Source organism: Bos taurus, chromosome 12 (genome assembly GCF_002263795.3).
Source record: "Bos taurus isolate L1 Dominette 01449 registration number 42190680 breed Hereford chromosome 12, ARS-UCD2.0, whole genome shotgun sequence".
Lineage (NCBI taxonomy): Eukaryota > Metazoa > Chordata > Mammalia > Artiodactyla > Bovidae > Bos > Bos taurus.
This window is the reverse complement of record NC_037339.1, coordinates 61,729,326-61,757,020: the sequence shown is the minus strand read 5'-3', so window position 1 is coordinate 61,757,020 and position 27,695 is coordinate 61,729,326.

Genomic DNA, 27,695 nt, shown 5'->3' with positions numbered 1-27,695 from the left:
CATTGTAATAAACATGCTCAAATAGATCCCTGTCTCCATCCACTCTCTCTCTCTTATTTTTCTCTCCAAACAAAATGAAATGATATAGTAACTCATGCATGTTACTGGACTTTCACCTCTTTAGTCAATCCTCTATTACTTAAATTGATTTTAGAATATGACTTCATATCTAATGGAGAGAGTTTCTTTTCTGCTCTTTGATATTTAGCTCTTTTAGTGTCCTAATGTCAACGTGTCCTGCCTGAAGAAAAACTTCTGCTAAAAAAAAAATGTCTTTTATGCCAAAAAAATAGTCTTTCCCTAAATAAGGCAGTGTTTTGGTCAATTTTTAAAAAGGAAATCCAAAACATGAAGATTTTCCTTTTTTTTAAATGTGTGTTTTTACCAGGCTAAAAGCAACCTTTCACAACATACTGAAATAAATTATCAAAATTAATCAAACTCCAGGATATATCTAGATTCAGTGGTATTTGCTGAATCAATAATCTTTGGAGTCCTAAAACGATCAGAGTGGAAATTAGGTGGCATAGTAATCAATAATGGAGGCTCAAGTAAAGGATAAAAACTCACATGACACAAAGGAAGTCATCGAACTTTTGCTTTAGTTGGATGAAAATAATAAAGGAAAGCTTGCCATAAGGGCAAATGTAAACCAAGGTACAGTAAGAAGGCATAAAGGAAATTATGGGTGTGAATGGACTCTGATGCACAATGAAGCACAGAGTAAGACATCATAAATATACCAGGAGTCGTCAGAATAGTAATAGCAGCTCTGATGCTGCTGCTGCTGCTAAGTCTCTTCAGTCGTGTCCGACTCTGTGCGACCCCATAGACTGCAGCCCACCAGGCTCCCCCGTCCCTGGGATTCTCCAGGCAAGAACACTGGAGTGGGTTGCCATTTCCTTCTCCAATAGCAGCTCTATTAGTTAGCAAATCCCAGGCTATGTGGTCTCAAAAGAAAGAACAGGGAACATATAACTGTGCTTTATAAACAAGTGAGAATGCCCCAACTCCACAGAACACACATGAGGCTCTTATGTCAGGAATCCTGTACCTAGCCCCACCTCTAGGCTGACAGAAGCTCCATCATCTGGAATCTCACTGGTTGAGGCAGCAGAAGAGCCCAGGAAGGGTCAAGCACTGGTGTTGAAATAATTCCATGTCACTTTCTCTCATATCTCTTTGGTCAGAGTAAGATACTACTCTGCTAATTTCAATCAATTTCAATTAGCTACTGCTAATTTCAATGAATCTTGAGAAGTGAGTGTCTTTTATGTCAGGAATTTGAGGAAAATATTACCAGTGTCTACCACAACAGCAATGGTGGATGATGTTCTGTAAGGATTTATGACGGGTTGAATTGTGTCTTTCCCCAAAATTAATATTTTGAAGCTCTATGTGCTGAGAACCTGGAGCTGGTGTATTGAATTTAGAATAAGTGATTATAACCTGCTGAATTCAGAGGCACAAACTACCCACACAGGAGAAGCAGGGAACTTCTTTAGCATCCAAACTCCCACTTTGGGTAAGTGAAACCCAAGGGCTTATTTTGATTGAAGAGGGTTTCAATATACCCACACAAAGGAAGTAGAGTCAGAAAGTTTATTACTTAGAGCTTCAGAAGTAAGGACACAGTGAGCTGGCACGAAGGCTGGCCTAACTCTCAGAACCTCAGACTGTGAATGCATTTGTAAATAAGTTTAACAAGTTGATTGTTAGAATTAGACCATTAGGATGGGAGCGAATCCAATCTGACCAGTACCCTTAACAGAAGAAGAGATTAGGACACAGGGAGACACAAGAACCTTATAAGGATTTGATTAAAAAATTATTTAAATATTTTCTTCACGTTTGCAGCAGCAAATTGTATTTATATGAATATGACATGGTCATTTCTACGTTCAAGGTTTATATGTAGGTGCCTAGACTAAATTTCAGGACTTTCTAGGACTAGACTAATTGTAAAAAGATCCTGAATAAACAGAAGAAATCCACATATATTTTTATTAAGAAACAGATCAGTAACAAAATCCAAAGATTTTGTATTAATATATTTAAATTTATAAAATATTATATTAATCATATTCTTGAATGCTCAAAAATTCATTTTTTGAATGCATTTATAAAGTACTTAGGCTAAGACTTGGCTCAATTATTATTTGATTGTATGTGTTCTGTTGATGGATTTCGGCAGTTAGCAGACAGAAAATGTATCAAATTAAAACTATGAATCAAAGATATCTAAAATTTGGTTAATGCTCAATAGATGCTTTATATTAAATACATAGCTGAATATATTGTACTATCACAGTTATTGTAATTATGGAAGATTTTACATCTCTCAGAAACGGAAGGAAGAAGCCCACTCTCACTAATATTTATTGTCACAGATAATTTTGAGATCAAGAGAAAATAGTTCATATTGCCATGATCTTAAGTAACCTAACCAAAACTAGGTAGAATTACACATACACACACATAAACACATACACACATACCTCATTTTTTAAACATGCAGAAACTGCAGTGAATTTGCAAAACACATATAAAGTTACATGAAGCTCTTGATTTATACATAAACAATGTTTCTAAAAATAAAATTGTGGTCTTTTTCTACAAAAAAAAAAAAAAAGGATTTTCCTTCTACACAAAATTGAGACAACGTTTCTTCTACTAATATTTGAATTGATTACCAATTGCAGATCCAATCTACTTATTGATGACAAAATGTCAGAGGTGCATGATCGTTGTCTATCAACCATAAAACTTATAAAATATACCATTAAATTATGTGCTCTTTTGATAACTATATTTGCATTGCTCGGTTAAAAATTAGAGCACATATTCATCTGTTATAATGTTGTGTGTTGGGAAGAAAATTTTGAGTGTATAAAACAGTAAAAATTAAAACAGGAAAGAAATCAAAAGATTTAAACCCTCAGTCTTCTTCCTACTTTTAGAAAATCAAATAAATCTGCTTATGCTATATCATAATTTGAATATAAATAAAAATTAAAATAAAATGTAATTTTTGTAACATCCTATGTATTTGAATAACTTTTGTATCATCTTTGTTTTTCCAAGCTATAAGGATGATTAATTAAATACACTTTGCAGATAAAATAAAGTTATTTTCACCTATTTTGAGATTTAAACATTTTTCTTATTAAATAATAATGAAAGAAAGCTAAGTCCCTATCTTCTCCTATGTAGACAGCTCCTCTTAGAGCTATATTTTATATTTCAAATTTTAGCTGTTTTTTTCTCATAGTCTTCTAGTAAGTGATGTCTTTAAAATGATGTTGGAACAATAGTTTCTTGAGGTTGATAGTCTGGGATATTGCTAATGTAGTTATTTATCTTTGCTCATTTATTTTGCAATTTTAGATAAATGCTATACATATGGAATATGCATTCTCAATGTAAACACATAAATTTGGGATTAAAACGTAAATAGATCCTGAGGGCTCCCTCTTGGCTCAGCTGATAAAGAAACCGCCTGCAATGCAGGAGGCCTGGGTTTGATCCCTGGATTGGGAATTCCCCTGGAGAAGGGAAAGGCGACCCACTCAGTATTCTGGCCTGGAAAATTCCATGGACAGAGGAGCCTGGTGAGCTACACACCTGCCAATGCAGGAGATGCAGGAGACGTGGATTCAATCCCTGGGTCAGGAAGATCAGCTAGAGAAGAAAATGGCAACCCACTCCAGTATTCTTGCCCAGATAATCCCAGGGACAGAGTTGGACAGGACTGAGAGACTTTCACTTTCATAGTTCAAGGCGAAATTATTATCAAAATACTCATAAATGCTGAAATAGGAAGTGTTAGATGCTCAGTCATATCCAACTCTTTGCAACTCCATGGACTGTAACCCACCAGGCTCCTCTGTCCATGGAATTCTCCAGGCGAGAATACTGGACCAGATCAGATCAGATCAGTCGCTCAGTCGTGTCTGACTCTTTGCAACCCCATGAATCGCAGCACACCAGGCCTCCCTGTCCATCACAAACTCCCGGAGTTCACTCAGACTCACGTCCATCGAGTCAGTGAGGCCATCCAGCCATCTCATCCTCTGTCGTCCCCTTCTCCTCTTGCCCCCAATCCTTCCCAGCATCAGAGTCTTTTCCAATGAGTCAACTCTTCGCAGGAGGCGGCCAAAGTACTGGAGTTTCAGCTTTAGCATCATTCCTTCCAAAGAAATCCCAGGGCTGATCTCCTTCAGAATGGACTGGTTGGATCTCCTTGCAGTCCAAGGGACTCTCAAGAGTCTTCTCCAACACCACAGTTCAAAAGCATCAATTCTTCAGCACTCAGCCTTCTTCACAGTCCAACTCTCACATCCATACATGACCACAGGAAAAACCATAGCCTTGACTAGACAAACCTTTGTTGGCAAAGTAATGTCTCTGCTTTTGAAATGCTATATAGGTTGTTCATAACTTTCCTTCCAAGGAGCAAGCGTCTTCTAATTTCATGGCTGCAGTCACCATCTTCAGTGATTTTGGAGCCCAGAAAAATAAAGTCTGACACTGTTTCCACTGTTTCCCCATCTATTTCCCATGAAGTGATGGGACCAGATGCCATGATCTTCATTTTCTGAATGTTGAGCTTTCAGCCAACTTTTTCACTCTCTTCTCACTTTCATCAAGAGGCTTTTTAGTTCCTCTTCACTTTCTGCCATAAGGGTGGTGTCTTCTGCATATCTAAGGTTATTGAGATTTCTCCCGGCAATCTTGATTTCAGCTTGTGTTTCTTCCAGTCCAGCGTTTCTCATGATGTACTCTGCATATAAGTTAAATAAAGAGGGTGACAATATACAGCCTTGACGAACTCCTTTTCCTATTTGGAACCAGTCTGTTGTTCCATGTCCAGTTCTAACTGTTGCTTCCTGAGCTGCATACAAATTTCTCAAGAGGCAGATCAGGTGGTCTGGTATTCCCATCTCTTTCAGAATTTTCCACAGTTTACTGGAGGGGATTGCCATTCCCTTCTCCAGGGGATCTTCCTGACTTAGGAATGGAACCCAGGTCTTCTGCATCATAGGCAGATTTTTTTTTTTACCATCGGAACCACAAAGGAAGCTGAAGATGAGCATTTCAATACACATCAAAGAAAAATAAAACATTATCCAAAGAGTTCACCCTCAATTAAAGTTTTTATAAAAAAGACAGAGATAGCATAAATTGTAAATCCGTATTGCATGAAGCATGGTATTATAATGTCATGGTTCTAAGAACAATAAAGCTTTAAATTTCCTTACAGGCTATTCCTGCCTTTTCAGGTATGTTGTTCAAGTTATGCATTGTTTTGAGGGGATATGTCTGCTATAAACAATTCTTTCTAAACAAATGTATGTTCTGAACCACAAGTTAGGATTTGATTACTGAAAATGTGTATATAATGCAAAGCTAATTATAAAGACCCAACATTGAAATGCACTTTTTCCCCAGGGATTAAAATGATTTCCACCAAAAGAAGCGTTTTCAATATGCAGAGAGCTAGAATGAAGCTTCTGCTAAACAGTAAAATAGCTTAAGCCAAATAGCCCTTCCCAATCCTTTTATTTCTAACTATTCTGTGTGGCTCTGGAGAAATTCAGAATAGTACTGAGGATCATATTCTACATAATGCTTATCTGTAAATGAAAATGTGCATTGCTTTTCCTTTAAAAGAAACATTTTTGGTATAGAGATGCTGTATTGCTAATGACTGATTCTATAATTAGCAACCTAATTTTGGCTACTCCTAAGCAATATTAAAATGAAAATTTCATTTGCCATTTCATTTCCAAGGGAATTCCCCAGCTATGCTAAATGACAGCCATGGAGCCACATTGGATTGAAAACAAATGTCACAACATGTTTTTGTGACAGCCAGAGTATCTTTAACATTTTATAAAGAAGTCACTTTACTTTCATTTTTAAGATGTTTACTTTAATATCCTGTATATACACTTCTTTCCTATTGCTCTTTTTTTTTTTTTTTTACTAAATAATTGATAGTTTTCCTTTTAAGGACATTCTTTATATCTTTATGACAAGAATTTAGAAGCTAATATAACTATTTATCCATATCTCTGAGATGCTGAGTCCTTTTTAAAATTTTCTTTAGCTACTCTGCTTTGCTGCAAATACAGAATAAAATAAAGAATAAAACTATGTGTTGTGAATGCTACAATATAATGCCCATTTCATGTCATTCTGTCTGTTGAAAACAACAAAGTACTTTTGGGACCAGCATATATGAGTATGGCTGATAGCCTCACACTCTGTAACTTTAAGACCTTGCTTATCTGCTCCTCCATTTTCAGATAAAATATCAACTCTCTTTCTTAGGATTATTTACTATATGAAAAAATAGCCAACTCAGTGCCTAGCACATAGTATTGTTCAATACATATACTTTTAGCTCTTTGAGAATAAGAGGAAGTAAAAAGATTCCTTAGATGCAATATGAGTAGAGACTGGCAGGATGAATGGAAAACCATAGCACAGATATGAATGGAAGCAGACAAACTGCATGAAGACCATAGAATCAAGCAAGTACATTTTGTTAGCACATAAAGGAAGAGGACAACATGGCATAACCTGAAAACTCTGGAAAACTTCACTGCAGTCAGACCATGCAGAGCCAGAAAAAATAGAGATCTCACGTATCAACCTGTACTTAATATATACTTATGGGAAAATTTCATTTTGGAAATGGAAAACATTATGATAAAATTCCTTTGCAGTTCCATACTTTGATTACTTGATTGATCCATTTATCAATTCATTCAGAGTGAGGATGGATTTCACAAGCCAAATTTGACAACAGGGAACCAACTACAGTAATGCTGTGGAAGTACATCCCAGAGGTTCCAAGGGAATGAACTTGGAACTGGATATGGAACAATGGACTGATTCAAAATTGGAAAATGAGAACATCAAGGCTATTTGTGTCATCCTGCTTATTTAACTTATATGCAGAGTACATCATGCAAAATGCTTGGCTGGATGAAGCACAAGCTGGAATCAAGATTGCTGGGAGAAATATCAGTAACCTCAAATATGCAGATGACACTATCCTTATGGCAGAAAGTGAAGAGGAACTATAGAGCCTCTTGATGAAGGTGAAAGAGGAGAGTGAAAAGGTTGCCTTAAAACTCAACATTCAATCTTTTTAACAAGTGGTGCTGGGAAAACTGGTCAACCGCTTTTAAAAGGATGATACTAGAACACTTTCTAACACCACACACAAAAATAAACTCAAAATGGATTAAAGATCTAAACGTAAGACCAGAAACTATAAAACTCCTAGAGGAGAACATAGGCAAAACACTCTCCGACATACATCACAGCAGGATCCTCTATGACCCACCTCCCAGAATATTGGAAATAAAAGCAAAAATAAACAAATGGGACCTAATTAAACTTAAAAGCTTCTGCACAACAAAGGAAACTATTAGCAAGGTGAAAAGGCAGCCTTCAGAATGGGAGAAAATAATAGCAAATGAAGCAACTGACAAACAACTAATCTCAAAAATATACAAGCAACTCCTACAGCTCAATTCCAGGAAAATAAACGACCCAATCAAAAAATGGGCCAAAGAACTAAATAGACATTTCTTCAAAGAAGACATACAGATGGCTAACAGGCATGTGAAAAGATGCTTAACATCACTCATTATCAGAGAAATGCAAATCAAAACCACTATGAGATACCATTTCACACCGGTCAGAATGGCTGCGATCCAAAAGTCTACAAGCAATAAATGCTGGAGAGGGTGTGGAGAAAAGGGAATCCTCTTACACTGTTGGTGGGAATGCAAACTAGTACGGCCACTATGGAGAACAGTGTGGAGATTCCTTAAAAAACTGGAAATAGAACTGCCTTATGACCCAGCAATCCCACTGCTGGGCATACACACTGAGGAAACCAGAAGGGAAAGAGATACGTGTACCCCAATGTTCATGGCAGCACTGTTTATAATAGCCAGGACATGGAAGCAACCTAGATGCCCATCAGCAGACGAATGGATAAGAAAGCCATGGTACATATACACAATGGAGCATTACTCAGCCATTAAAAAGAATACATTTGAATCAGTTCTAATGAGGTGGATGAAATTGGATCCTATTATACAGAATGAAGTAAGCCAGAAACAAAAACACCAATACAGTATACTAATGCATATATATGGAATTTAGAAAGATGGTAATGATAACCCTGTATGCAAGACAGCAAAAGAGACACAGATGTATAGAACAGTCTTATGGACTCTGTTGGAGAGGGCGAGGGTGGGAAGATTTGGGAGAATGGCATTGAAATGTGTATAATATCATATAAGAAACGAATTGCCAGTCCAGGTTCGATGCAGGATACAGGATGCTTGGGGCTGGTGCACTGGGATGACCCAGAGGCATGGTACGGGGAGGGAGGTGGGAGGGGGGTTCAGGATGGGGAACATGTATACACCCGTGGCAGATTCATGTTGATGTATGGCAAAACCAATACAATATTGTAAAGTAATTAGCCTCCAATTAAAATAAATAAATTTTAAAAAACCCTCAACATTCAATAAGGAAAGATTATGGCATCCAGCCATATCATTTCGTGTCAAATAGATTGAGATGCAATGGAAACAGTAACAGACTTTACTGTGTTGATCTTCAAAATCACTTCACTTTGTGGTCTTCATGCAGTTTTTCTGCTTCCATTCATTTCTGTGCTGCAGTTTTCCATTCATGCTGCAGGTGGTGATTGCAACCATGAAATTAAGACTCTTGCTTCTTGGAAGAAAAGCTATGACAAACCTACATAGAGTATTAAAAAGAAGAGACATTATTTTGCCAACAAAAATTCCATGGACAGAGGAGCCTGGCAGGCTACAGTCCTTGGAGTGGCAAAGAGGCAGACATGACTGAGTGACTTCACTTCCCTTCCCTTCACATGTTTTTTCCAGTAGTCCTGTATGGATGTGAGAGTTGAACCATAAAGAAGGCTGAGCACCGAAGTCTTTGAACTCTGGTTTTAGAGAAAACTCTTGAGAGTCCCTTGGGGAGCAAGGAGATCAAACCAGTAAATCCTAAAGGAAAGCAGTCCTGAATATTCATTAAAAGGGCTGATGCTGAAGCTGAAGTCCAACACTTTGGCAACCTGATGCAAAGAACCAACTCATTAGAAAAAAAACCCTGATGATGGGAAAGGTTGAATACAGGAGAAGAAGGGGATGACAAAGAATGAGAAGGTTGGATGGCATCACTGACTCGATGCACATGAGTTTGAGCAAGCTCCAGGAGATGGTGATGGACAGGGAAGCCTGGTGTGCTGCAGCCCATGGGGTCAGAAAGAATCAGACCTGACTGAGCAACTGAACAATGATAATAAAAATGGTGATGATATTGCATTATCAAGAAATATTTTGAGTGTAGTAATGTTTGAAATAAAATTTTAATTCTGGTACATGATCTTCCTATCTCCTTCCTCAGGCATCCATTCCCTTATTTAGTAATATTCATCACACTCTATGTATAAACAGTTACAGTTGGATAATGAGTCTATGTTTCTGGGGAGAAAACCGAGCTGGATGTTAACATGCAGAAATCATTAGGAAAGAGCTTAAGTTCAAAGATATGAAATTAAATGAGTTCTAGGGAGTGAATGATAAGATACAAAAGAAAGACAGATTATGATCAAAATGTTAGCTTTATTTAATAAAATAACTTTCAATGGCAGATAGAGATCTTTCATATGCCCAAATTGTGTCTTTCTTTCTAGGACACTTCTTAATTTATCTTTTTCTCAGTGATTAAACCTACCTTGCAAAACTTCATACATGGTTGAAAGAAATCCAAGAATCTATCTCTTTGTAGGAAATAGTAGGCTCAACATAAGTAGAAAGAAAGGTCAGAATGAGTCATCCTCTTCTCAATCTTAAAATAATGTTAGTGTATTTCTAACCATGGAGGATCAGGCATGGGAGGAAGGGCCATTGGTGTTTTTCTAGTGTTTTCCTAGCCTGAGAAATGAATGCCTTGTGCTTTTCATTTGCTTTTTGACTTTGTTAGTATATTTTACATTAAAATAAACTTGATAAAAATATTTTATCTCCAAATACATAACTAAACAAATTTCATATATTGCCTTCTCTTTTACAAACATTTAATATACATCATCAAGATTGCCGGGAGAAATGTCAATAACCTCAGATATGCAGATGACACCACCCTTATGGCAGAAAGTGAAGAGGAACTAAAAAGCCTCTTGATGAAAGTGAAAGAGGAGAGTTAGAAAGTTGGCTTAAAGCTCAACATTGAGAAAATGAAGATCATGGCACCTGGTCCCATCACTTCATGGGAAATAGATGAGGAAACAGTGGAAACAGTGTCAGACTTTATTTTTCTGGGCTCCAAAATCACTGCAGATGGTGACTGCAGCCATGAAATGAGAAGACGCTTACTCCTTGAAAGAAAAGTTATGGCCAATCTAGATAGCATATTGAAAAGCAGAGACATTACTTTGCCAACAAAGGTCCATCTAGTCAAGGCTATGGTTTTTCCAGTGGTCATTTATGGATGTGAGAGTTGGACTGTGAAGAAAGCTGAGCGCCGAAGAATTGATGCTTTAAGACTCTTGAGAGTCCCTTGGACTGCAAGGAGATCCAACCAGTCCATTCTGAAGGAGATCAGCCCTGGGATTTCTTTGGAAGGAATGATGCTAAAGCTGAAACTCCAGTACTTTGGCCACCTCCTGCTGCTAAGTCACTTCAGTCATGTCCGACTCTGTGCGACCCCATAGAGGGCAGCCTACCAGGCTCTGCTGTTCCTGGGATTCTCCAGGCAAGAACACTGGAGTGGGTTGCCATTTCCTTCTCCAATGCATGAAAGTGAAAAGTGAAAGTGAAGTCGCTCAGTCGTGTCTGCCTTCTCCTTCTGCCATAATAATGGCCATTAATTCAAGACTGACCTGAACTGACCTATTTATACTGCAATTGGCACCCCACTCTAGTACTTTTGCCTAGAAAATCCCATGGACGGAGGAGCCTGGTAGGCTGCAGTCCATGGGGTCGCTAGAGTCGGACACGACTGAGCGACTTCACTTTCACTTTTCACTTTCATGCATTGGAGAAGGAAATGGCAACCCACTCCAGTGTTCTTGCCTGGAGAATCCCAGGGATGGGAAGCCTAGTGGCCTGCTGTTTATGGGGTCGCACAGAGTCGGACACAACTAAAGCAATGCAGCAGCAGCAGCATACTGTAATTTAAAGCATGTTTCAATATGTCTGCTTAATACTGGGACGACTCCATTAGGTATGGTCATCTGTAAGCACATTAGAATCTCTCGGCTTATTTTGCTAACACTGAATATCCAGGCAATTATCACAAACCTAACTCTAGAGTATGCATGTCTCTTGGTCTCCCTATTGGACTCAGTTCCTTGAGAGTGAGTTCTTCAATTTATTGATCTTCATTTTTCCCTTACCTAATTCTGTGCCCTGAATGTAATGAACATATTATTCATATAGCAAATACATTTTAAATAAAAATATTTCATCCTTGTGGTCAGTGTGTAAATGGATATCAGAGTTGGAAAGCAGGCAGGATTTCATATAATAGTCTCGATATAAAACTGTTTGATCTTAAACTAATATTTTTAGAGTTTCCTCAATTTGCTTGTTATATGACAATTTTTTTAGATGAATTATCTTTATATTTTTTAATTTAATTTTATTTTTTAACTTTACAATATTCTACCGGTTTTGCCATATATCGAAATGAGTCCGCCAGAGGTATACATGTGTTTCCCATCCTGAACCCTCCTCCCTCCCCATACCATCCCTTCTGGGTCATCCCATTGCACCAGCCCCAAGCATCCAGTATCATGCATCGAACCTGGACTGGCAACTCGTTTCATATATGATATTATACATATTTCAATGCCATTCTCCCAAATCATCCCACTCTCTCCTGCTCCCACAGAGTCCAAAAGACTGTTCTATACATCAGTGTCTCTTTTGCTGTCTCGTATACAGGGTTATTGTTACCATCTTTCTAAATTCCATATATATGCGTTAGTATACTGTATTGGTGTTTTCTTTCTGGCTTACTTCACTCTGTATAATAGGCTCCAGTTTCATCCACCTCATTAGAACTGAAGACTGAAACATTGCATGGGGAGTTTTCAGTACATGTTTTGAATATTATAATGTAGCTAAAATGAGTTATAAGTGATATGAAAGAGTGAATCTTTCACTATGCCTGTGCTTTTATAATTTTCATCCTTAATGATTCTGGAAACATTTATGGATATATGTAAATTAACCCATGCAATACTTTGGAGATATCCCAATTTAAACAGCTGTCCTTATCTGTCTGATTATCGTTGATATAAACATGATTGTGATCATGGGTATTTTTATTTTCAAGAATATGCTGCTGCTGCTGATGCTGCTAAGTTGCTTCAGTCGTGTCCAACTCTGTGCGACCCCATGGACTGCAGCCCACCAGGCTCCTCCGTCCATGGGATTCTCCAGGCAAGAGTACTGGAGTGGGGTGCCATTGCCTTCTCCATTTCAAGAATATGAGAAAGTGTTAAAGAGGTAATAAAAGTCTGCCTATTTCCAAGGGCTTTTGTGTCACTGGAAGTAAGCAACTTATTTACAATAGAGCACAGTGTTTGCAAAGAGCTTTCTACTGTTTTGCCCCAACATGCTTTGCTCTTCCCTGAAGTTATAAGAGCAATGTGATCCCTGAGGTGCTACTGTCAGTGATACATTCTTTGGTATTCAAAAAATTCACAGAAGTAAAATATCTACATCGTATAGAAAGATCATTAAAGTATTGACTGCAAAATAAGAACATGGCTCCTTAGGGGGAGAGAGCTGCAAATTTTGAAGTGAAGTGAAGTGAAAGTCGGTCAGTCATGTCCAACTCTTTGCAACCCCATGGACTATACAGTTCATGGAATTTTCCAGGCCAGAATACTGGAGTGGGTAGCCTTTCCCTTCTCAGGAGTTCTTCTCAACCCAGGGATTGAACCCAAGTCTCCCACACTGCAGGCTGATTCTTTACCAGCTGAGCCACCAGGGAAGGAAATTTTGGAACAGGATCAGAAGATGTTTCCTGAAACTTGTGATTCTGAGCGGTACACACTGGCAAGAGGGTATCTGTAAGACGCTAGACTGAAGCACAGTGATTGAACATTCTGATGGAAGAAGAGAAATGATCTATCACAGAATTGCTTATTTCAGGAGAACAAAAACTATTGCATGTGAAAGCATATGGAAATTCATACAGTGAAATCTGAATTGTCCTTTAAATCTACTGGAAGGAAGAAGTGAGGTGAAAGTTTTATCTGAATGGTCAACATAATTGTTGTGATTATATTTGGTTTCTAATTTTTGCCAAGAATATGAAAACATTTTTGGAGACTCTGTGTACCTTTGTCTGTTAATTATCTAATTTTCCTCTGGACAGTTGTTAGATTTTTTTCTTTGTTTATTTTTGGCACATTTTGGGGCTAATGTCCAGATAATGGGTGGGCAGAATTATTTGTTTTTGCTTTTTCCATACTGTAAATTCTTCTACCATTACTGATATCATTCAACTTATGTGACATGAAGTTATCAGGAATAGATGCCCACAAACAGCTTTATGAGCAAGTGCACATTAGCTATAAGATACAACTTATTTTATGTTGACATATTTTATGTTTTCATCCTTACCACCCTCTATTATTCTAAAAATACATTTACCTTCTATTTAAATAGATATCTTTAAAGTTTAAATGAAATATCATTTTGATTTGGATTCCCAACTAAAATCGTTATGCCTCCATGACTTGAAAACAAAGAATCAAAAGGCAAAACAGGGCACATCTAATCTAAGGCCATCATTTCAGAGATTGTAGAGAGTAAATGACCCAAGGAACTATAAAAATGTAAGGAAAATATACAAAAATAAGGCTTATTCCTCTAACTCTCCAGATTTCAAGCATTTATCTATAGCTTTATCCAGAGAATGTTTTAAAATTGTGTTTCCTTCATTCAAAAGAAATTGTATATGCAAAAAGAAACCTAGAGAATGAGGAAAAATATTGCAAATGATATAAGTGACAGGAGGTTATTATCCAAAATATATAAACAGCTTGTATAACTCAATATCAAATAATCAAATGATCCAATAAAAACTGGGCAGAAGACCTGAATAGACATTTTTCCAAAGAAGACATGCAAATGGATAACAGGCACATGAAAAGATTCTCCTTTGTTAATTATTAGAGAGATGCAAATTAAAATAACTGTGAGATATCCATCTCACACTTGTCAGAATGATTATCAACAAAAAATTACATATAAAAAGTGTTGGCAAGGATATAGGGAAAAGGGAGCCATTGTACACTGTTGGTAGGAATGTAAATTGATGCAGCCACTGTGGAATATAGTATCGAAGTTTTTGAAAAAATAAAAATAGAGCTACTATATGCTATCTATCCCACCATCTGTGACCTGACTGCTAGACAATAAGGGACATTCTCTATTATTCTCTTCTTTTCTCCTTTCCTTCTGGAGTTTATAGAGACTTAAGATTTAATGCACAAATTTGGGAACCTTAAATATAATTATTTTCAGACACTAGTTTATTGAAAAGACATCAAGTTAAAGGATATAAGCACCTGCAATTTACATTGAAGTTAAAGAGATTAAGTTTGGAGTGAAGCTAGCATTGACTCATTTTCTGCTTTTTTTTAAAAAAAAAATAACATAATATATTGGGATATGTCGAAAATTTTATTTCACATGCTCTCAGAAAGCAATTCTGCTGTTTTGGGGTAAAATGTCCTAAAAATGTTGATAAAATCCCGTTGATTTATGGAATTCATTTCTTCTATAACCTTACCAACTTGCTGTTTAATAGTTCTATGTATTATTATGGGGAGAGAAATATTGAAGTCTCTAACTGTAACTGTAGTTTTATCTAAATTTCCTTTAAGTTTTGTCAGTTTTTTTTCATGAACTTTTGTTTTTAGGCACAAAAATATTCAACTTATTGTGACTTCTTGGTGAATAAGCAATGCCCCACCAATCCCTGGTAATGTTCTTTGCTCTTATTCTTTTTGTTATTAGTAGAGCCACTCTAGCTTTGTCGTGTTTTGATGTGTTTGCACAGTAGGTATATCTTTATTCTTCTTTGTACTTTTAAACAACCCTATTTTTCTATTTTTTTTGTGGGTGTTTAGATTATTTATGGTCTTTTACCATTTATATTTTATTATACTTTCTCTATCACATGTCTGTCTCATGCCTTTATCCATCCATCAATACATCTGACTTAAAAAAAAAATATTATCTATATGCCTGCACTGGTTCTTAGTTGCAGCATGGGGGGTCTTTGTTGCGGTATGTAGTATCTTTTTTTTTTTTAAATTTTTGTGGTTAAGTGCTGCTGCTGCTGCTGAGTCACGTCAGTCGTGTCCGACTCTGTGTGACCCCATAGACGGCAGCCCACCAGGCTCCCGTCCCTGGGATTCTCCAGGCAAGAATATTGGAGTGAGTTGCCATTTCCTTCTCCAATGCATGAAAGTGAATAGTGAAAGTGAAGTGGCTTAGTCGTGTCCAACTCTTCGCGACCCCATGGGATTTTCCAGGCAAGAGTACTGGAGTGGAGTGCCATCACCTTCTCCAGTTAAGTGCTAGAATTAACACAAAGAGCAAATGTTACAGGGGTTTGTTCCAACCTCCTAGCACTAGAGGTCCACCAATCTAAAAGGAAGGTTCCTCTTCTTCAGAGTCTTGGATCTTGTGTTTTCTTGCTGTGACATTTATGATTTTTCCATTTGGTGATTTTTAAAAGGTCACTTTCAAGCTCTATAAGCCCAACAGGAGGGGTTTCCTGGATTTCTTTTATCTATAGAAAAGCACTCACTTTTGTATTTTATGCTGTGTAGTGTAGTCCTGAGAAAACAGTGGGAAAAGAATTGGTAAATCACCATTGGTTCAGGGTTACTTGTAATTCTCCCCAATCAGTCTGCAACTATTTATTTTTCAAAATCCTTAATCAGTTGTTAATACTAAATCCATTCTTGGAATGATTCATACTTTCTTTTGGTGGAAGAGTCAGAGTGAAATATGCTTACTCCATCTTACCTAGAACCAGAAGACAAAATCTGCTGGCATTTTGAGCATAAAATGTATATATTTTATATGTTCATTTGAAGGAGAAAGATAGATGATAAAATACTTTTGGTACAACATCATTAAATATCACAATATCTACAAACCCAAATGTTAATGTAGGTAGTTTTGTTTGATAATTTGTGCTTTAAAATATGGGCTGTGCAGTTTCATAGAGCCAATAAGTGATTGTTATCAGTAAATTATAATGTGAGTCAAAATGCCAGGAATTAATTCCACAGGAATGGCCATAATACAAGCAGCTCAACTTTTAATATGGGATAGCTTCCATGTCACACTATTGCTCTATTTTAAATATCATACTTTCATCTTCATCATTCTCTTATAAAAATCCATACATTCCTAAAATATCATCTCATTTATGCAAATACTTCCAAGACTCTTCTCTAAATAATTAAGAAAGATTTATTATTAGTTTAAAAGAACATGATTTTAAACATAATATTAAGTAAAAGATAAATGTAACAGTGCAACTTTGTCACTAATAGATTTAAAGATTATTCCTGTAAGAGGAAAAAAAATATGTTTTTTCTTTCCAATCAACTCCAACACTTTTAGTCATATATTCTCAATGTATACAAATTTGGGTTGGCCAAAGTGTTCATTCGGGTTTTTTCCATATCTTACAGAAAACTTGATGAACGTTTTGACCAACCCAATAAAAAAGAAACATTAGACACTGTTTTTTATCATAAATACCTAACCCTAGATTCATAACAAAACAAACATCATATACAGAACCAGATATAAATTGTTTAGTAACTAAATTTCTAATAAAGTACATAAAGTCTGCTATTGGAAAATCTCTATTAATTTTGAAGTTCTAAAAACATTCATTTACAGTAAAATGCCACATTGTATATTTAGATTTTAGGTAGAAATCGCCTGAGTTACTTATGCATTTTAAAAAAAGTAAATATATTTTGGTTATCCAAGTTTCCCACAACTTGCAAATTAGTATATGTGTTTATTTTCCTGGAGAAGGAAATGGCAACCCACGCCAGTATTCTTGTCTGGAGAATCCCATGGACAGAGGAGCCTCCTGGGCTACAGTTCACAGGGTTACAAAGAGTCTCCTCTTTGCTACTAACACACTTATGTGTTTATTTTCGGTCCAAATATATTTCTCTACTAATAAAATTATGTTTGGAAGAATATTCAAGTTTTATATTGACAATATTAATGTAATTTTAACTAATCATTTATCTTTTGTCATATTCTTTGCTAGTAATATATTTCATTTCTTCTAAAGAATTTTCATATTATTAAAATTATTTATGATCAACCTAAATCCTTCCTCATTTTATCAAATTCATCAAATTTGTGTACAAACCAGTTCCCCTTGGCACATGGTATGAAAAGCACCTCAAATCATCCCTAATGAGTAAATTCTCACTGAACTATTTTTAATAACTTTATAAATTTATTCTTGATTAACATCTCTTCCTGATATTAAAACTCTATTACTTTGGAATCTGAAAATGAGTCTGAAATAGAACACTGAAGGCTGTATTTAGGAGTGTTATTTTTCTGACATCAGAATGATCAGAATGATCTCTTAAGATTTTTCTATGCTTCTTTTTTAAAATATTGCTTGGGGCCATTGAGATAACTTTAAATTCATCCTGCTGAGAGGCTAAGCAGAAAGGATTAATAGAGAGTATGTTCTTGCATTTATAAGAGCTAAACTAGGTTGTTTAGAATCAGAACACAGCAAGTCCAAAGGTACCTTTAGCAATGACTTTAACAGATTATTAGCCAATTTTAAGGAAGAGAAAATATATGTCCTCTAGCAATTTTATTCATTCAAGCAAAATTGAAATGCTGTGAAATTGATCTATAAGCAGACTTCATGTGAGTAATTGTTTAGTGTCTCTTTTTTTATCAAAAGGACTGTTTGGAGGAACTGTTTGTCTCCATCTTCTAAACATGTATTAATTTTTCTTTCATTAAAATTTGATCTCTTATAGAAACTGCTGTGATCAAAAATGAAACAAAGGGGTTTCTCCTCAGAGTATTTTGCCTTATTCCACTTTAGTAATTGAGAACTACTTAAATGTACCAGAGAATTGCAATTACCTGGAGGGCGATTTTAGCTTTAGCTGTGGCAGCAGAAAGAATTGCCTTTTTAAAGCTTATCCTCTGTTTCTGTGGTGTGAATTTTGGTATTCTCCATTTTAGATGCTCATTCTAAAAATATGAAGATGTAAATGAGACATTGGCCAAAAAGTGGCCAAAGTATTTAAACTGCTTTCACTTTCTGATTTTTATATTTGACAATTAACTCATGATTATCAAAGACATTTTTGTCTCCTATTAATCTTTACCTACAAGTTAAGTTTAGCTACTTAGAATAAAAAGATGAGCTTACTTTTACTTTTTGTGTCCAGAGATTTTCACTATAAAAGAAAATTTAGAGCTCTGAGCAAACTGAATTTTTTTAAAAAGAATCTTTACAGCTTGGTGACATTCAAGAAGAAGATAATGTCATATATATTTATTTTAATTTTTGGAATGTTTTTTTAAAATGTTTAAATATTGTGTGGCTCAATATCAAATACTGTTTTTGATTAATATGCCTAATATACGTGCGTGAACCCCTCAGTTCTCCTCTGCATTTCTTTTGGTTGCTGGAGTTCATAAAGAGACATGCAAATACTGTACTTTGTACTCCTTGATGCATTGACCATGTGGAAAATAAATCTTTACATAATTTATCTTTTTAAAAAAGCAATATTTATAAAACTAATAAAAGCCTTAAATTAAATTAATAAAGTTTTCCTTCAGTACAAAAAAATGTTGAGATACTGAATTTATCCAGTGAGAAGAGCCAGGAAGAGGGGGAATCAAATACCATTATAATATTCAAAGCAAAGTTGGTTTATCAAAAGTTAGTATTTCATTCGTTTTTAAACAGTTTTCTTACACTTAAAAAAAACATTGTGTTGAAGATGCCTTAAGACATCATTAGGGCATAATCAGGGCCAGGCTAGTGAATTAAACCAAAACTAGAGAAATTTTGGCTCAATGTAAAAAGTACTTTCTAAAAACTAATCATTCCTTTTCATGTGTAGAATGCATAACTATTAAGGAAGTTATAGAAGGGTTTCAAAGTTGGGGGAAAAAAATCACATTAAAATGATCTCTGAGGACATCTAAAACCCTAATAATCTATAAGTTCAGTGTGTCCATTCCTCATTTAATTAGCCTGAGCACATTTTTTATAGACTTCATTTTGTTCTTAGTTCAAAGAAGATAAAGGGTACAAAACCACAAATATATATCATTGTTTCATTTGGGAAGAAAGAGTTCTAATTAGGTTTAGTCATAAAACATATTGTCAAAAGTTTAAAGGGTGGAGCATTGTGATGTTCCAATGAAAATTGTTTATGCAAATAATTGTTGCTTATCAATCAGATAGAGGTCATTATTATAATTATAACGTTATGTGGACAATCATCAATAAAACAGATTGTGTTTAGTACTCTGAATGTCTTTTTAAAATTAATTAGTTTATTTTAATTGGAGGATAATTACTTTGCAATATTGTGGTGGTTTTCACCATACATCAACATGAAATCAGCCACCAGTGAACATGAATGACTTTTTAAGTTTCAATTGTTAGAATTCTACTTTTAAAATATTTTCGTTGAGCATGTTATATCATGAACCATAGTGATTTACCATATTTTATTAGCTGAAAATGGGAAAATATTCAGTCAGCTGTGAAATACATGAAAAATTATGTGAATGTAACAATGCTTTTATCCATTTTCTTTAGGGATGTATTGAAAGGGACTATTTTATACATTCCTAATGAATATGTGGGCTTCTCAGGAGGTGCTAGTGGTAAAGAATCTGTCTGCCAATGCAGGAATCAGAAGAGATACGGGTTCCATCTATCTCTGGATCAGGAAGATACCCTGGAGAAGGAAATGCCAACCTGCTTCAGTACTCTTGCCTGGAAAATTTCATGGACAAAGGAGCCTGGCAGGCTACCGTCCACTGGGCTGCAAAGACTCAAGACATAACTGAATGACTGAGCACCACAGAGACTGAGCATTTAGGTTTTAGGATTGATTGCAGCCAATAAATTAAAAGATGCTTACTTCTTGGAACGAAAGTTATGACCAACCTAGATAGCATATTGGAGAAGGCAATGGCAACCCACTCCAGTACTCTTGCCTGGAAAATCCCATGGACGGAGGAGCCTGGTAGGCTTCAGTCCATAGGGTCGCGAAGAGTCAGACATGACTGAACGACTTCACTTTTACTTTTCACTTTCATGCACTGGAGAAGGAAATGGCAACCCACTCCAGTGTTCTTGCCTGGAGAATCCCAGGGATGGCAGATCCTGGTGGGCTGCCATCTATGGGGTCGCACAGAGTCGGACACGACTGAAGTGACTTAGCAGCAGTAGCAGATAGCATATTCAAAAGGAGAGACATTACTTTGCCAACAAAGGTCAGTCTAGTCAAGGCTATGGTTTTTCCAGTGGTCATGTATGGATGTGAGAGTTGGACTGTGAAGAAGGCTGAGTGCTGAAGAATTGATGCTTTTGAACTGTGGTGTTGGAGAAGACTCTTGAGAGTCCCTTGGACCTCAAAGAGATCCAACAAGTCCATTCTGAAGATCACCCCTGGGATGTCTTTGGAAGGAATGATGCTAAAGCTGAAACTCCAGTACTTTGGCCACCTCATGTGAAGAGTTGACTCATTGGAAAAGACTCTGATGCTGGGAGGGATTGGGGGCAGGAGGAGAAGGGGACGACAGAGGATGAGATGGCTGGATGGCATCACTGACTCGATGGACGTGAGCCTGAGTGAACTTTGGGAGGTGGTGATGGACAGGGAGACCTGGCATGCTGCAATTCATGGGGTCGCAAAGAGTTGGACACGACTGAGCGACTGAACTGAACTGAACTGAAAGGGCAACCTACTGCAGTATTCTTGCTGGAGAATCCCATGGACTGAGCAGCCTGGTGGGCTACAGTCCATGTGGTCTCAAATGTCGGACACCCTGAGGTGACTTATCATGCACACAAAGAACAGTCTAATGGTACTCATCATTTTAAAAAATGTTGATAACTTTTTACCCTCAAGTATTGTATCTCTGGGAATTGATCCTGGGTGAGCACATAGAGATAGGTATAGTAGTTGCTATTACAGTCCTGTGTATAATGTCTAAAAATCCAATATATAATACTTAAAAAATATATACGTTTATGATCTCTAAACATACATTACATAACTTAAAACTCACAATGTCACACAATGTTAGCTACATATAATGTTTATAATTTATAGATGCAAAAATAGATGCACAGAGAGATAATACAACTTGCTCAGAATTATAAATGTGATGTTGGAATACAAAGATTTATATTAATGATACAATTCAAGTTAAATTCCAATTCCTAGTTCATAATGTCCACATAAACTTGTCTATCAGTGACTGAAGCATATTCTCTCAATGAGATACTGTGCAGCAGTAAATAGTAGGTTTGAGTACAGTGTTTCAAACTAATGAAAAATCATTTGTTAAGGACTTCTCCGATGGTCCAGTCTTTGAGAATCTGCCTGCCAAGGCAAGGGACATGGGTTCCATCCCTGGTCTGGGAAGATCCCACATGCCGAGGAACAACTAAGCCCATATTCCACAACTACTGAAGCCCGAGTGTCTAGAGCCTGTGCTCCAGAACAAAAGAAGTCACCACAGCGAGAAGCCCATACACCCCAACTAGACAGGAACTCCTGTCACCACAACTGGAGAAAGCCCACATGCAGCAACAAAGACCCTGAAGAGCCAAAAATAAAGAAATAAACAATTTGTTAAATGTATTTTGCAGTCTAGAAATAGATTTAAGTGTCTTTAATTTATCAAATCCATGAGCTTTTAAAACCATGTTATTGTAAAAAGGGCAATATTTGTATCTCATATTCATAGATAAGGAAATTGAGACACAGAGAGGTAAATGAACATGGAAAAAGGCACTCAGCTAGTTAAGTGTGGAAATTAGGCTTGAATTTATGCACACCTGGTAGTACACAACTGTCGGTGACAAATTATAGCACTGTTCTTATTTTACCTGAAATTATTTCACATAAATTTTCAGGAAATTTTCTGTTGGATATGTTTTTCAATATCTGTATATTTTTGGAAATGATTGAAATTATTTTTACCCTTTTCCTATTTTCTGACTCATTGACTTTGTTAAATTTTTCTCTGTAAGTCTTCTCAGGTTCTTTATCATAGCATATTGTTTTCCTTTCAAGATGTTTTGAGAAATTGCTTTTCCTTTCTCTTTTTCAGAGGCTTGAGTATGACGTATACAATTATGCCTCTCCTTGTATTTCTCACAATTTGTGTCCACTTATCTTCATGAACATATGCATTGCTAACTTTGATAGATTATTAATTTTTTCTCCTGCTACATTTCCTTTCTCCTTTCTGGAACTCCATTTACACTTATTTTAGACTTTTACTATGTTGTCTTTATGTCAAAGTCTCTGCTTTCCTCCCCTCAACCCCTATTTTTTTTTTCCCTCTCAACAGGTTTGGATATTTTATATTTTCCTTATCAAGTTAACAAGTAGTATTTTACAGTGCCATTCTACTATTAAAACTATACAAAGAGTTATAAATTATAGCTATGCTGTTTTGTATTTGTATCCTTTATAAGTGATTCCATTTATTGATATCAATACTCTCCATTCTTCATCTATTTGTCTAACATATTTTGTTATTTTCCATACCTTTATATTATTTCAGTTGTTTTAAAATCCTTATCTGTTAATCTCAATGTCTAGATTTTCTTTGGATCTCATTCTAATGTTTGTTTTCCTCTTTGTTATGAGTTATATCATCTTATTTCTTGACATGCAATAATTTGTATGTTATCCTAGACAAAATATAGAAAGGAACAGAAAAATACATCACATGGGGAATTAGAATTCAACACATGAATTTGGAACAGGGGTACAAAATTCAATGTAGAACAATGTGCTTAATATTTTTTGTTATCTGAAATTCTGATTGGGTCTCTAGTCTCAGCTGAAGGATTGTGTGAGTCTGTTATTTGGAGATTTCAGGCCTTGTAGCTTTTCTTTCTATTGCACCCTATTCCAATCATAAGGAATGTCTTGTGTGAAAAGCATGGTATGCACTTGAGAGAGGCCCCATTCTTTAGGTGTAAATATTTCTTCTAAACAATACAAGATTACATAAATTGTATTTCACTTTATAGAAAATCTTAACCTGATACTTAGCAAAAGAATTTGGCAAACAGACTGTGAGATAAACACAACCAAGCATTTAGGGCCTGAATTTTCAAAATTATAGAGCCAGAATAGCACAAATACCCAAATCTTTGATAGATTTTCTTTCCCAAGTTGAGCACTTTCTATTAAGGTCAAGTTCAGTCAACAGCCATATAAAGGGTTAGTAAATGATCTCTATGAAGAAAATATTCAATGATATACTGTTATTGTATAAAGACTGTCCCTCTGGAGTTTCGGATTATTCAGTTTGATTTCCTTCCGAAGTTGGTATGCTTTTGAGCATTCTAGACAGTGTAAATTATATCTATAGAAAATTTTCAATATAAGCTTTGGTTTAAAACTTCTTAAGGACTGCCACACCCCCACTTCACATAATGCCAAAGCAATTCTTGTGGCCTTTGGAGATAGAAAACAACCTTGTGGCCTTTGAAGATAGAAAACAACCTTTAGGGATGTCAGTCTTATAGGCAAAAATTTTATTACACGTGTACTGCCATAAAGATTTCTCTACCCTTCCACAAAACTTGAGTCTATGAAAACCAATGTTTGAGTTTCTCTTCTTTGCTAAATTTCTCAAGGAAGAATCAGCTTTTGCTTTACTTCACTGAGGTTGGCACAATGAATACTTGCAAATTTATCAGGTCATAAATGATTTGCAATATACACTATCAAATATTTTCAGGTGTTATGTAAGCTGGATGCATTGTCAGCAATAATACCAGAAAAGACATTTCTCCCCATTTACTCTTCCAGCCTTTCATTCACCTTTATCATATTTAAATTTATCAAATTCATCACGGATGAAAACTGGACCAAACCCAATGAACACTTTCTGTCCATCACTTTCCAACATCACTTTACTTGACTCAGCATCAAGACTGGAAGTATTTTATCAGTTCATCTCTCTCTAGAATAAATTATCTTTAACTTTGTACATCTTTATTTTTGGTTTCTCTCTTTACTTATCTTTGTTAGTTTATATGCTAATATGGCATATTATACTTTAAAAATTGAATTAACCTAATTTTAATACACTATTCTTTTCATAAGCAACTTGGCTATAGTACCTAGAAGGTTATGTGGATTTTGGTGAGTCATATTCTTTTAACATTTCACAAGAGTTTTTGATGAAAACTAAACAGATTTTATATGCTATTAGTAAAATTCAACTAGTTGAAAAGAAAAATTATTGGATAAACTCTAAAAATATATAATTTACCAAAACTGGAAAAAAAAAAAATCCCTGGAAACACTGTGTTAATGAGCATTTTTAAGTGCCAAGGACTTTGATTTGAGGTATTCATGATGGAATTTCTGCACTAGTAATGAGGTTTATTCTCATCATCTATATTCTCTGAATTATTGCTTAGCATTCCCTTTATAAAGCTCTGTAGAAACTAAAACAAAAAATATTTTACCTTAGTATTCTTCTTAAGATTTTTTCAAATTAATTTCCAATATTGTTTTGTCTATACATATTATTAATATAAGGTTTAACAATGTATGTATATATACATAAGTACTCATGCATACATCTGTTTGTGTATAGTTAATAGACAGAGATATACATGATATATTTAACTGAATTTTATAGTTTATTTTTACCATGACTTAACAATATCAATGGGGCTCACTGGTGGCCCAGTGGTCAAGAATCTGCATGCAATACAGGAATTCTTCGTTTGATCCCTGGGTTGAGAAGGTCCCCTGGAGAAGAGAATGGATACCCACTCTAGAATTCTTGCTTGGAGAATTCCATGAACTGAAGAGACTGGCAAAGCTACAGTCGAAGGTGTCTCAAAGAGTTGCACACACTGAGTGACTAGTACACACAAACACAAACACACAGAGTAAAATCACAATATTTCATATTCAGAATTGTTTTATTATATTTGGTAGCACTGGGTACATACTCAGTTGTTTCCAACTCTTTGTGACCCCATGGATTGTAGCCCATCAGGCTTCTCTGTCCAGGAGGTATCCCCTGCAAGTATACTGGAGTGGGTTGCCATTACCTTCTCCAGGGGAATTTCCCATTCCAGGGGTCAAAGCTGTGTCTCCTATATCAACTTTCAGTTCAGTTCAGCCACACAGTTGTGTCCAACTCTTTGTGACCACATGAACTGCAGCATGCCAGGCTTTCTTGTCCATCACCAACTCCCAGAGCCTACTCAAACTTATGTCCATTGAATTGGTGATGCCATCCAGCCATCTCATCCTCCGTCATCCCCTTTTCCTCCTGCCCTCAATCTTTCCCAGCATCAGGGTCTTTGCCAATGAGTCAGTTCTTCACATTAGGTGGCCAAATAATTCAAGTTTTAGCTTCAGCATCAGTCCTGCCAATGAATATTTAAGACTGGTTTCCATTAGTATAGACTGGTTGAATCTCCTTGCTGTCCAAGGGACTCTCAAGAGTCTTGTCCAACACCACAGTTCAAAAGCAGCAATTCGTCAGTACTCAACTTTCTTTAGAGTCCAACTCTCACATCCACACAGGACTACTTGGAAAAGCCATAGTTTGACTAGATAGACCTTTGTTGGCAAAATAATGTCTCTGCTTTTTAATATACTATCTAGGTTGGTCATAGCTTTTTTCCCAAGAAACAAGAATCTTTTAATTTCATGGCTGCAGTCATCATCTGCAGTGATTTTGGAGTCCCCCAAAATAAAGTCTTTCACTGTTTCCATTGTTTCCCCATCTATTTGCCATAAAGTGATGGGAGTGGATGCCATGATCCTAATTTTTTAAATGTTGATTTTAAGCCAACTTTTTCACTTTCCTCTTTCATTTTTATCAAGAGGCTCTTTAGTTCTTCTTCACTTTCTCCCATAAGGGTGGTGTCATCTGCATATCTGAGGTTATTGATATTTCTCCCAGCAATCTCCATTCCAGCTTGTGCTTTATCCAACCTGGCATTTCACATACAATACTCTCCATATAAGTTAAATAAGCAGGGTGACAATATACAGCCTTGACTTAATCCTTTCCTGATTTGGAACCAGTCTGTTGCTCCATGTGCAGTTCTAACTTGCTTCTTGAGCTGCATACGGATTTCTCAGGAGGCAGGTCTGGTGGTCTGATATTCCCATATCTTTCAGAATTTTCCGCAGTTTGCTGTGATCCACATAGTCAAAGGCTTTGGCATAGTCAATAAAGCAGAAGTATGTATTTTTCTGATATTCTCTTGCTTTGTCAATGATCCAGCGGATGTTGGCAATTTGATCTCTGGTTCCTTTGCCTTTTCTAAATCCAGCTTGAACATCTGGGAATTCATGGTTCACATACTATTGAAGTCTGGCTTGGAGAATTTTGAGCATTACTTTCATAGCGTGTGAGATGAGTTCAATTGTGCAATAGTTTGAGAATTCTTTGGCATTGCCATTCTTTGGGATTAGAATAAAAATGACCTTTTAAAGTCCTGTTTCCACTGTAGAGTTTTCCAAATTTGCTGGCATATAGAGTCCAGCACTTTAACAGCATCATCTTTTAGGACTTGAAATAGCTGAACTGGAATTCCATCACCTCCACTAGCTTTGTTCATAGTGAAGCTTCCTAAGGCCCACTTGACTTCATATTCCAGAATGTCTGGCTCTAGGTGAGTGATCACACCATTGTGGTTATCTGGGTCATTAAATTTTTTTTTTTTTTTTTGGTATAGTTCTTCTGTGTATCTTGCCACCTCTTCTTAATATCTTCTGTTTCTGTTAGGTGTATACCATTTCTGTCCTTTATTTTGCCCATATTTGTATAAAATATTCCCTTGGTATCTCTATTTTTCTTGAAGAGACTCTAGTCTTTCCCATTCTATTGTTTTCTTCTATTTCTTTGCATTTTCACTGAAGAAGCCTTTCTTATCTCTCCTTGTTATTCTTTGGAAGTCTGTATTCAAATACGTATATATTTCCTTTTCTCCTTTGTCTCTCACTTGTCTTCTTTCCATAGCTATTTGTAAGGCCTTCTCAGACAACCATTTTGTCTTTTTGCATTTATTTTTCTTGGCGATGGTCTTGATTGCTGCCTCCTGAACAATGTTACGAATCTCCATCCATAGTTCTCAGGCACTCTTTTTTATCAGATCTAATCCCTTGAACCTATTTGTAACTTCCAGGGGAAGTAGGGGAATTGTAGGTGATATGATTTAGGTCATACCCGAATGGTATAGTGGTTTTCCTACTTTCTTCAATTTCAGCCTGAATTTGGCAATAAGGCATTCATGATCTGAGCTACAGTCAGCTCCCA